The sequence below is a fragment of the Elephas maximus genome, chromosome 13, assembly GCF_024166365.1.
Source record: "Elephas maximus indicus isolate mEleMax1 chromosome 13, mEleMax1 primary haplotype, whole genome shotgun sequence".
Lineage (NCBI taxonomy): Eukaryota > Metazoa > Chordata > Mammalia > Proboscidea > Elephantidae > Elephas > Elephas maximus.
Window position 1 is genome coordinate 100,856,863 of NC_064831.1, and position 7,633 is coordinate 100,864,495.

At 43.3% G+C, this 7,633-nt stretch overlaps 1 non-coding gene across 1 annotated transcript; it reads left to right on the forward strand.

Annotated features, from left to right (window-relative positions):
• The first annotated feature begins 1,627 nt into the window (after window positions 1–1,627).
• Window positions 1,628–1,708, forward strand: LOC126057703 (small nucleolar RNA SNORD115). Its single transcript, XR_007512778.1, has one exon. It is a non-coding gene; the product is annotated as a small nucleolar RNA SNORD115 (small nucleolar RNA).
• The last annotated feature ends 5,925 nt before the right edge of the window (window positions 1,709–7,633 follow it).

Below are 7,633 nucleotides of genomic sequence, written 5' to 3' on the forward strand. Positions count from 1 at the left end.
AGAGGGAAACTGCTTTTCCCCAATCTTCATGATCTCCTTTAGAATGGAGCCCGTTTTGATTCCTTTTACGTCCAGCACGTGATGAAAAACTCCTCACTGACCGATTTTTGTCAGGCTGATTCCTTGGCTCCTTTCCTCTTTTTCTCTGACTTCGAGACACCTACTTCCAAGAGATTCCCCACAGGAAGAACACAAGGTGAGTGAATGATGGCAGTTTTACCTTGTCCCTGCTGATACTTGGACAAGTGAAAATGGAGCCCAAAAGGCAGTCGGGTTTTGTGGAGAAGCTGAGACGCGTCCCCTGCTTTTAGCTTGACCTGACCGATTGAATAAGTGGCGGTGATATGCACGGGTGGATAGTTAGGAAGCACAGGAACCTGGAAGAATTTCCACTTGAGGAATTTTTGATAATCTGGTTCTCAGCCTGTTATGTCTATGGAATTGGAAGAATGCGCAGCTAGACAAATGTGCTTTTCTCCAGAATTTTCCGGATGGAATTGGCTAGGAGGTCTGCTTCAGAAACCGGACATACTTGCCATAGTTGAAAGCCTGTGTCAGTTGCGACTGGATGATTAGGATCTGCAGGGTATCTTTCCCACAAATCCTGGCATTGGGTGAACAATCGAGTAGTCTGATACCTCACTGTAGCTATCAAGAAAAGGTAGCAGCACAAATATCTGAGTCAAAAAACTAAGGTCAGGTTCGATGGCATTTGGTAAACGGGATGCGCGGGTCATGACTAGTTTCAGGTACGTGCCACAGGAAGTCACGATCGGCTAACACTCTAGTCAGGAAATGCAGGCATAACTGCTGCCTTCCACATGTGGAAAGATCATTTTCTTGACAGTTCTTTGGAATCTCATAGAGATTCTGTAGAACTGCTTTTCTGTATGCCCCACAGGATCCTGTGGTGGTTGATATACAGGAGGAGATGTTCTCCCTCTGTAGGGATTATTCGGGCCTGAGGTAGATTGGATTGTGTCTCTACATGGCTCAGTGGTGAAATCAAAGTGTTGAAGGACTGTGGAAATTTCTAGAAGTGTTGGCACAATTCTTGGAAAGGAACTCATTCCCAAATGTCCTTCCAGCTGATTTGAAGATCCCCAGTTACTGGGGACTCTTGGGTGCCGTATCCCGAGAGTCCAACACGTTGGACAGTGCCCCTGGACGCATATTTGGCTGCCTTCAACACATCAGTCAGGGTTAATCAATTTCAAAGTCTCCTTTTACCTGGTCCCCCTGAAAATTTGTGCTATGTCCTGAGACCTCAATGCCTTGTTCTGAATCTTGCATGAATCTCGCTTTCTGTCACTAGTCAGGTGTCTCTCCGGTGGGTGGCAAATGGGTGTGTTCATTTTATCCCTATGTTTGCCAATATCTGGGAAAAAGCATAGCCAAAGGAAATGAGTTTCTCTTGTGTGAACTTTGTCTTATTGATTTGCAATTTTCAAGGGTTTTGTGAGTTCGATATCTGTTTTCCTGGTTTGAGGAGGGTCAAACCAACTCCCCGGAAACTGGAAGAGGATGTGTGAACATTCTTATCCAGCGAGATTCCGGGGTGGATGGAAGATAACTGTGGTAAGGACTTTGAGCACTCAGTGATTTTTCCTGGGGATTGATATGTCTCGGGTCAATGATGACACCTCAACTAGTCTCGAGGAGAGATGATGACATAAAAATCATGCTCAGTAGGATTACGCTGAGGCCCAGAGGGAAACACCATTTGGCCAACCTTAATGACCTTGTTTTGAGTGGACCCCCATTTTGTTTCCTTTTACCTGCACCTAGTGATTAAAAACACCTCGGTGATTGATTTTTGTCAAGTAGATTCCATGGCTCTCTTCCTCTTTTTTGTGTTATTTAGAAAGATCTGCTTCTAAGAAAATCACCGTGGCGAGGACAAAGGTGAGGAGTTAACGTGATTTTCCCTGGCCCCATCTGACACTTATGCAAATGAGGATGCCGCCCAAAGGGCAGTAGGGTTTGGTTACAAAGCTGAGGCATGTCCCCTGGTGTTTGCTTGACTTAGTCTGATTTACTAAGTGGCAGTGATGTGCGTGGGTGGATACTTAGGAATCAGAGGAACCTGGAAAAATTTCCGTTTGACTGACCTTCCATAGCCTGGGTCCACGTCCGGTACGTCCTATGGAATTGGGAGAAATCTACAAGTAGAAAAATGTGTTTTCCTAAGATATTTATGGGATGGAAATGGCTCGGAGCTCTACGGGAGACTTGTCAACTTTCCGTAATTGAAAGCGTGTCACAGCTGCGTCTGGACTCTTAGGATTTGCAGGGCACTTTTCCCATGTATTTTGGGATTGGATGAGCCTTTCGTTAGTCTGATACCTGGCTCCAGCTTTCAAGTACAGATGGCTGCACAGATATCTGTGTAGAAATCTAAAGTCAGGGTCGATGCCAGGTGTGAAGGGACAAGAGGGTCATGACCAGTTTCAGGTTCATACCACAGGAACTCATGTTAAGGCAGAGCTCTAGACAGTGAATGCAGGTATAACTGCTGCCTTGCACTTGTGGAAAGATGACTGTTCCTGCAGAGTTCATTGGAATGCTGTAGAGGTTCCATAAGAATGCTGCTCTGTGTGTGCCAAGGTATCCTCTGATGCTTTGTTCTAGTTGTAAAGCTAACATTTTTATTTTATTCCTTTCTTCTTTTTTGATGTGTGAGTTTATTGCTGTAAATTGACCTCTGAGCACTGCCTTTGCTGTGTCCCAAAGGTTTTGTTAAGAAATGTTTGCATTCTCATTTGATTTGAGAAGTTTTTTTTTTTTTTTTTTTATTCCATCTTTGATTTCTTCCATTACCCAGTGGCTTTTTAAGCAAGGTATATTCAGTTTCCATTTTTTTCCTTGCTCTTCCTGTTGTTAATTCCTACTTTTATGGCATTGTGATCAGAGAAGATGCTTTGCATTGTCTCAGTGTTCTGGATTTTGCTGAGTGTTGCTTTGTGGCCTAACACGTGATGTATTTGGAAGAACGTTCCATGTGCATTGGAAAAGAATGTATATTTTGCTGCTATTGGGTGAAGTGTTCTTATGAGATCTAGTTGTATGATTATGGCCTTTAGATCTTCTGTATCTTTATTGAGTTTCTTGTTAGATGTTCTGTCCTTTACCAAGAGTGGTGTGTTGAAGTCTCCTACTCTTATTGCAGAATCATCACTTTCTCTTTTCAATGCTACCAGAGTTTGTTTTATGTATATTGGAGCCCTGCCATTGGGTGTATAGATGTTTATTTTGGTTATGTCATCATGGTGAATTTTCCCTTTAATCAATATCTAGTGCCTTCCTTATCTTTTATGGTAGAGTTTGCCTTAATATCTGTTTTATCTGAGATTAGTAATACCACTCTTGCTCTATTTTGGTTGCTGTTTGTTGATATATTTTTTCCAACTTTTGATTTTTAATATATTTATTTCTAACATGTGTCTTTTGTAGACAACATATTTGTAGGTCTTTTTTAAAAATCCATTCTGTCACTCTCTGTGTCTTTACAGATGCATTTAAGCCATTTACGTTCAGTGTGATGATGATAGATGTGAGTTTATTGCTGTCATTTTGTAGCACTTTTTTGTGATACTGGCATTTTCTTTGTTTCTCTTACTCTCCTGTAGATTTTCTGTTTACTGAGACTTCATGTTTTTCTTCTTTATTTTGATGAGTAGATTTGTTAACTTTCTTTGTGACTACCTTGAAATTTACCCCATCTTCCTAAGTTTGAATCAGTCTTTTATTACTTGATGTCATCTTGACTTCCTCTCCATTTGAAAGTTCTATACCTACACCATTTATTCCCCATTTTATTGTTCTTACATTGTTGTCATTTACAGATTGGCATCGCTTGTATTCTGTTGGAAATATTTTAGTTTTTTTGATCCTTGAGTGTTCATTACCTAGGTTGGTATCTGGCTGATGATGTCCTGTAAATTCTACTTCTATGATGTTAATGAGGCAGGATCCTCCCCAGGAGTAGAATTTACAACACATAGGAAAATCACATCAGATGATAAAATGAACAATCACACAATACTAGGAATCATGGCTTAGCCACGTTGACACATATTTTGAGGGAAGCACCCCACTCCACCAGTAAACTTCAGCCAGAAGGCACTTGGCTCTCTTGCTCCATGGGTCAGCAAGCCTAGCTCCACCAATAAGTGACTAGAGGCATCCCACCCCTCCAGGAAGCCCACTGCCAAAGGCATTCAGTTCTTTCACTCAGTGGGTCCACTCTAGTGCTGTCTCATGCCAGCCTCCTGGTTCTGCTGTTACCATTTTTCTGCTGCTCTTGTTTCTCTGCTGCCGCTTCTTGCCATCTCTGCCTTTTCCAGTGTAACAACTCTCCTCACTTCCTTCTGAGTTCTCACCAGAATTGTCTTCGATGTCCATAATTCCACCAACAGTCTCTTCAGGGCAATATAGACTTTTACTATTGTTGTTAGGTGCCATCGAGTCAGTTCCAACTCATGGCAACCCTATAGGACACAGTAGAACAGTCCCATAAGGATTCCAAGGAGTGGCTGGTGGATTTGAGCTGCTGACCTTTGGGTTAGCAGCCAAGCTGTTAACTACTATGTCACCAGGACTCCGCTTTTACTGTTAAAATTAGGCACTTTAAAATGCTTCTAGCCTCTTCTTATTCACAGATTCAAAAGTGCTTCCACATTTTAGGTATCTGTTAAGAGCAGCACCCCACTCTTTCGGTACCAAATTCTGTCTTAGTTAACTAGTGTTGTTATAACAAAAATACCACAAGTAGATGGCTTTAACAAAGAGAAATGCATTGTCTTCCAGTCTAGGAGGCTAGAAGTCCTAATTCAAGGTGCCAGCTCCAGGGGAAGACTTTCTCTCTCTGTTGGCTGTGAAGGAAGGTCTTTGTCATTAATCCTCCCCAGTCCAGGAGCTTCTTAGAGCAGGGAGCCCGGGTCCAAAGGATGTGCTCTGCTCCTGGCACTGCTTTCTTGGTGGTATGAGGTCTCCCATCTCTCTGCTCGCTTCTCTCTTTTATATCTCAAAAGTAATTGACTTAAAACACAACCTAATCTTGTAGATTGAACCCTGCCTCATTAACACAATTGCCTGTAATCCTGCCTCATTAACATCATAGAAGTAGAATTTACAACAGATAGGAAAATCACATCAGATGACAAAATGATGAACAATCACACAATACTAGGAATCATGGCTTAGCCACGTTGACACATATTTTGAGGGGACACAATTCAATCCATAACAGTGAGTGTGACTGTGATATGTCTTGGTAATTTTTATGGGGTCTAAAATTTTTATCCTATATGGAGTTTGTTGAGCTTCTTGGATAGTCAGCTTTTCATCTTTCAGGATATCAGGGAAGTTATCTTTCAGCAGATTTTCGATGATCCTTTCTGTGTTTTCCATTTTCTCCCCCTGTTCTGGAACTCCTGTTGCATGCAAAGTTTTGCTCTTGATTGTATCTCACATAGATCTTAGGTTTTCTTCTTTTTTATTCATCCTTTTCTCTAATTTTCTTCAAACGAAGTGGTATCTAAGGATTTGTCTTCATTTTTGCTGATACTGCCTTTCATTGTTTCAATTTTGCTCCTAAAACCCTCTATTGCATTGCCCATTTTTGAAATCTTGTTTATCTTTTGGATTTCTAATTGCTTTCTTGTATGATCTCTAATTATTCATTTTGACATTTTCTTCTTGCATTATTTTCCTGAATTCTTCCATTGCTTTGTCTGTTTTTCCCTGATTTTATCTGTATTTTCCATGATTTTGTCTCTTTCATCCTTAGTTTTGTCTATGTTTTCCTTGATCTCTTTCTTAATATCTTGGAGAGCCCTGAATATTAGTCTTCTGAATTCCCTATCAGATAGTTTCAATGTCTTTTCTTCTACCAGAAGGTCATCTTGTATTTTACATTGGTTGCTTGTTGGAGCCATCCTGTCCTTTTTTTTAAATTGCTGTCTCTGAGAAATTCAGGAATTATTCTCATCATTTATTGATTGTAAGTTTCTTTGTTTCTTCCCGCTTTCTTGTTTTATTTGGTTGTGTCTGGACAGGCAGACTGGGCATATTTCATTGCTTGCTTGTCTCTGGGCATGATAGCTCTCACCACCTTGTCCAGGTGAACACAGCCAGTCACTCAGCTATGGTGCACTAGGACAGGTCCAGGGAGGGCGGTGGAGGGACCTGGTGATGGGTCATTTGTCTGCAGCATGAACTGGAGTGCCATGGTGGGGCAGGGCGCATGGGTCTGAAGGTCTGTTGGTGCTGCTTCAGGACATAGTGCTCAACAGGGCAGGGCCAGAGGCAGTGTGGAGCAGGATCCAGGGATCTGGGGGTCTGCATTGGTGCCACTTGGGAGTGTCATGCTTGGTAGGGTGGTGCCAGGGGGCAGCCTGGATCATGGTCCAGAGTTCCAGGGATCCATGCCAGTGCTGCTCAGGGATGTGATGCTCAGCATAGTGGGCCAGAGCCAACACAGGGCAGGGCCCAGTTGTCCACACCTGTCCCACATGGAAGTGCAGTGCTTAACAGGGCAGGACCAGTGGACAGCACAGTTTAGCAGCCTGGGGTCCAGAGGTCTGCACCAGTGCCACTTGGATGAGCAGCAGGATAGGGGCAGAGAGTGGCATGGGGCAGGGTTTGAGGGTGCAGATGCCCACATGCTGCTTGGGGGCAGGCCACTTGGTGGGAAGTGCAGAGATGCAGGAGGGGAGGGAGAGGATGTGATGTATGAAGCTATTGGAGGAGAGAAAGAGAAACAAAAGCAGAAAAAAGAAAAAAATTGCCTTACAGCACATGCCAATAGGTGGGAGTGGGGCAGTCCCAGGAAGTCTGTGTTCTGGTGGCTCTCTAGCCAAGTGGTGCTGCATGGTCTGACAAGAAGGGGCGAAGGTGGTGCATGTGACTAGACAGGCAGAAGAAAGTAAAGGAAGGAAGAGAAAGGAGAAACAAACAAAACTGGTATTGACAGAACCAGCTACTGTGAGAGGTACAGGTGGTATAGATGGTGGCGGTGAGCTGGTGTGTCTTTTGCTGACCTCGTGACATGGCCTGCCAAGAAGGGGAGGAGGCAGCACAGAGCCTAGGTGGGAAGGAAAGGGAAAAGAGAGAAAGGGAGAGAAAAATAAAAAAAATATATATGGCTCTGAGGGAGCCAGCTGTTGGGAGCTGGGCATAACAGAGGCAGCAGTGAGCTGGTTTCTCTCTAGCTGAGCAACTATATCCCACTGGAAAGTGTCAGAGACAGCATACAGGGCAGAAGGACGAGGGGTGGGAAAGCGTGTATTTCTGGTTACTGGGTGCTCCATTTCCTGTTAGAAGAGCCATGAATTTGCCTTCCCATACTCCCTGTCTGGGAACTTTGATGGCTGTGCTCCAAACAGCAAAGCCATGCTGCATTAGCTGGCAGGGGACCTCCACTCCATGGCTGTCCTCATTCTCTGTTCTCTTTATTTCTTCTTCCACTTGGTGCTTGATCTAGTTCCTTATCTCTTTATTTGATGCTAAGGGTTGCAGGATTGACATTTGTATCTGTTTTACTTAGTTTTCCAGGTCTTTACTGAAGAAGGATGGTTGCTTCATCTATAGCACTATGTTTGCTCTGCCTCCTCAAAGTATTTTCTGATAT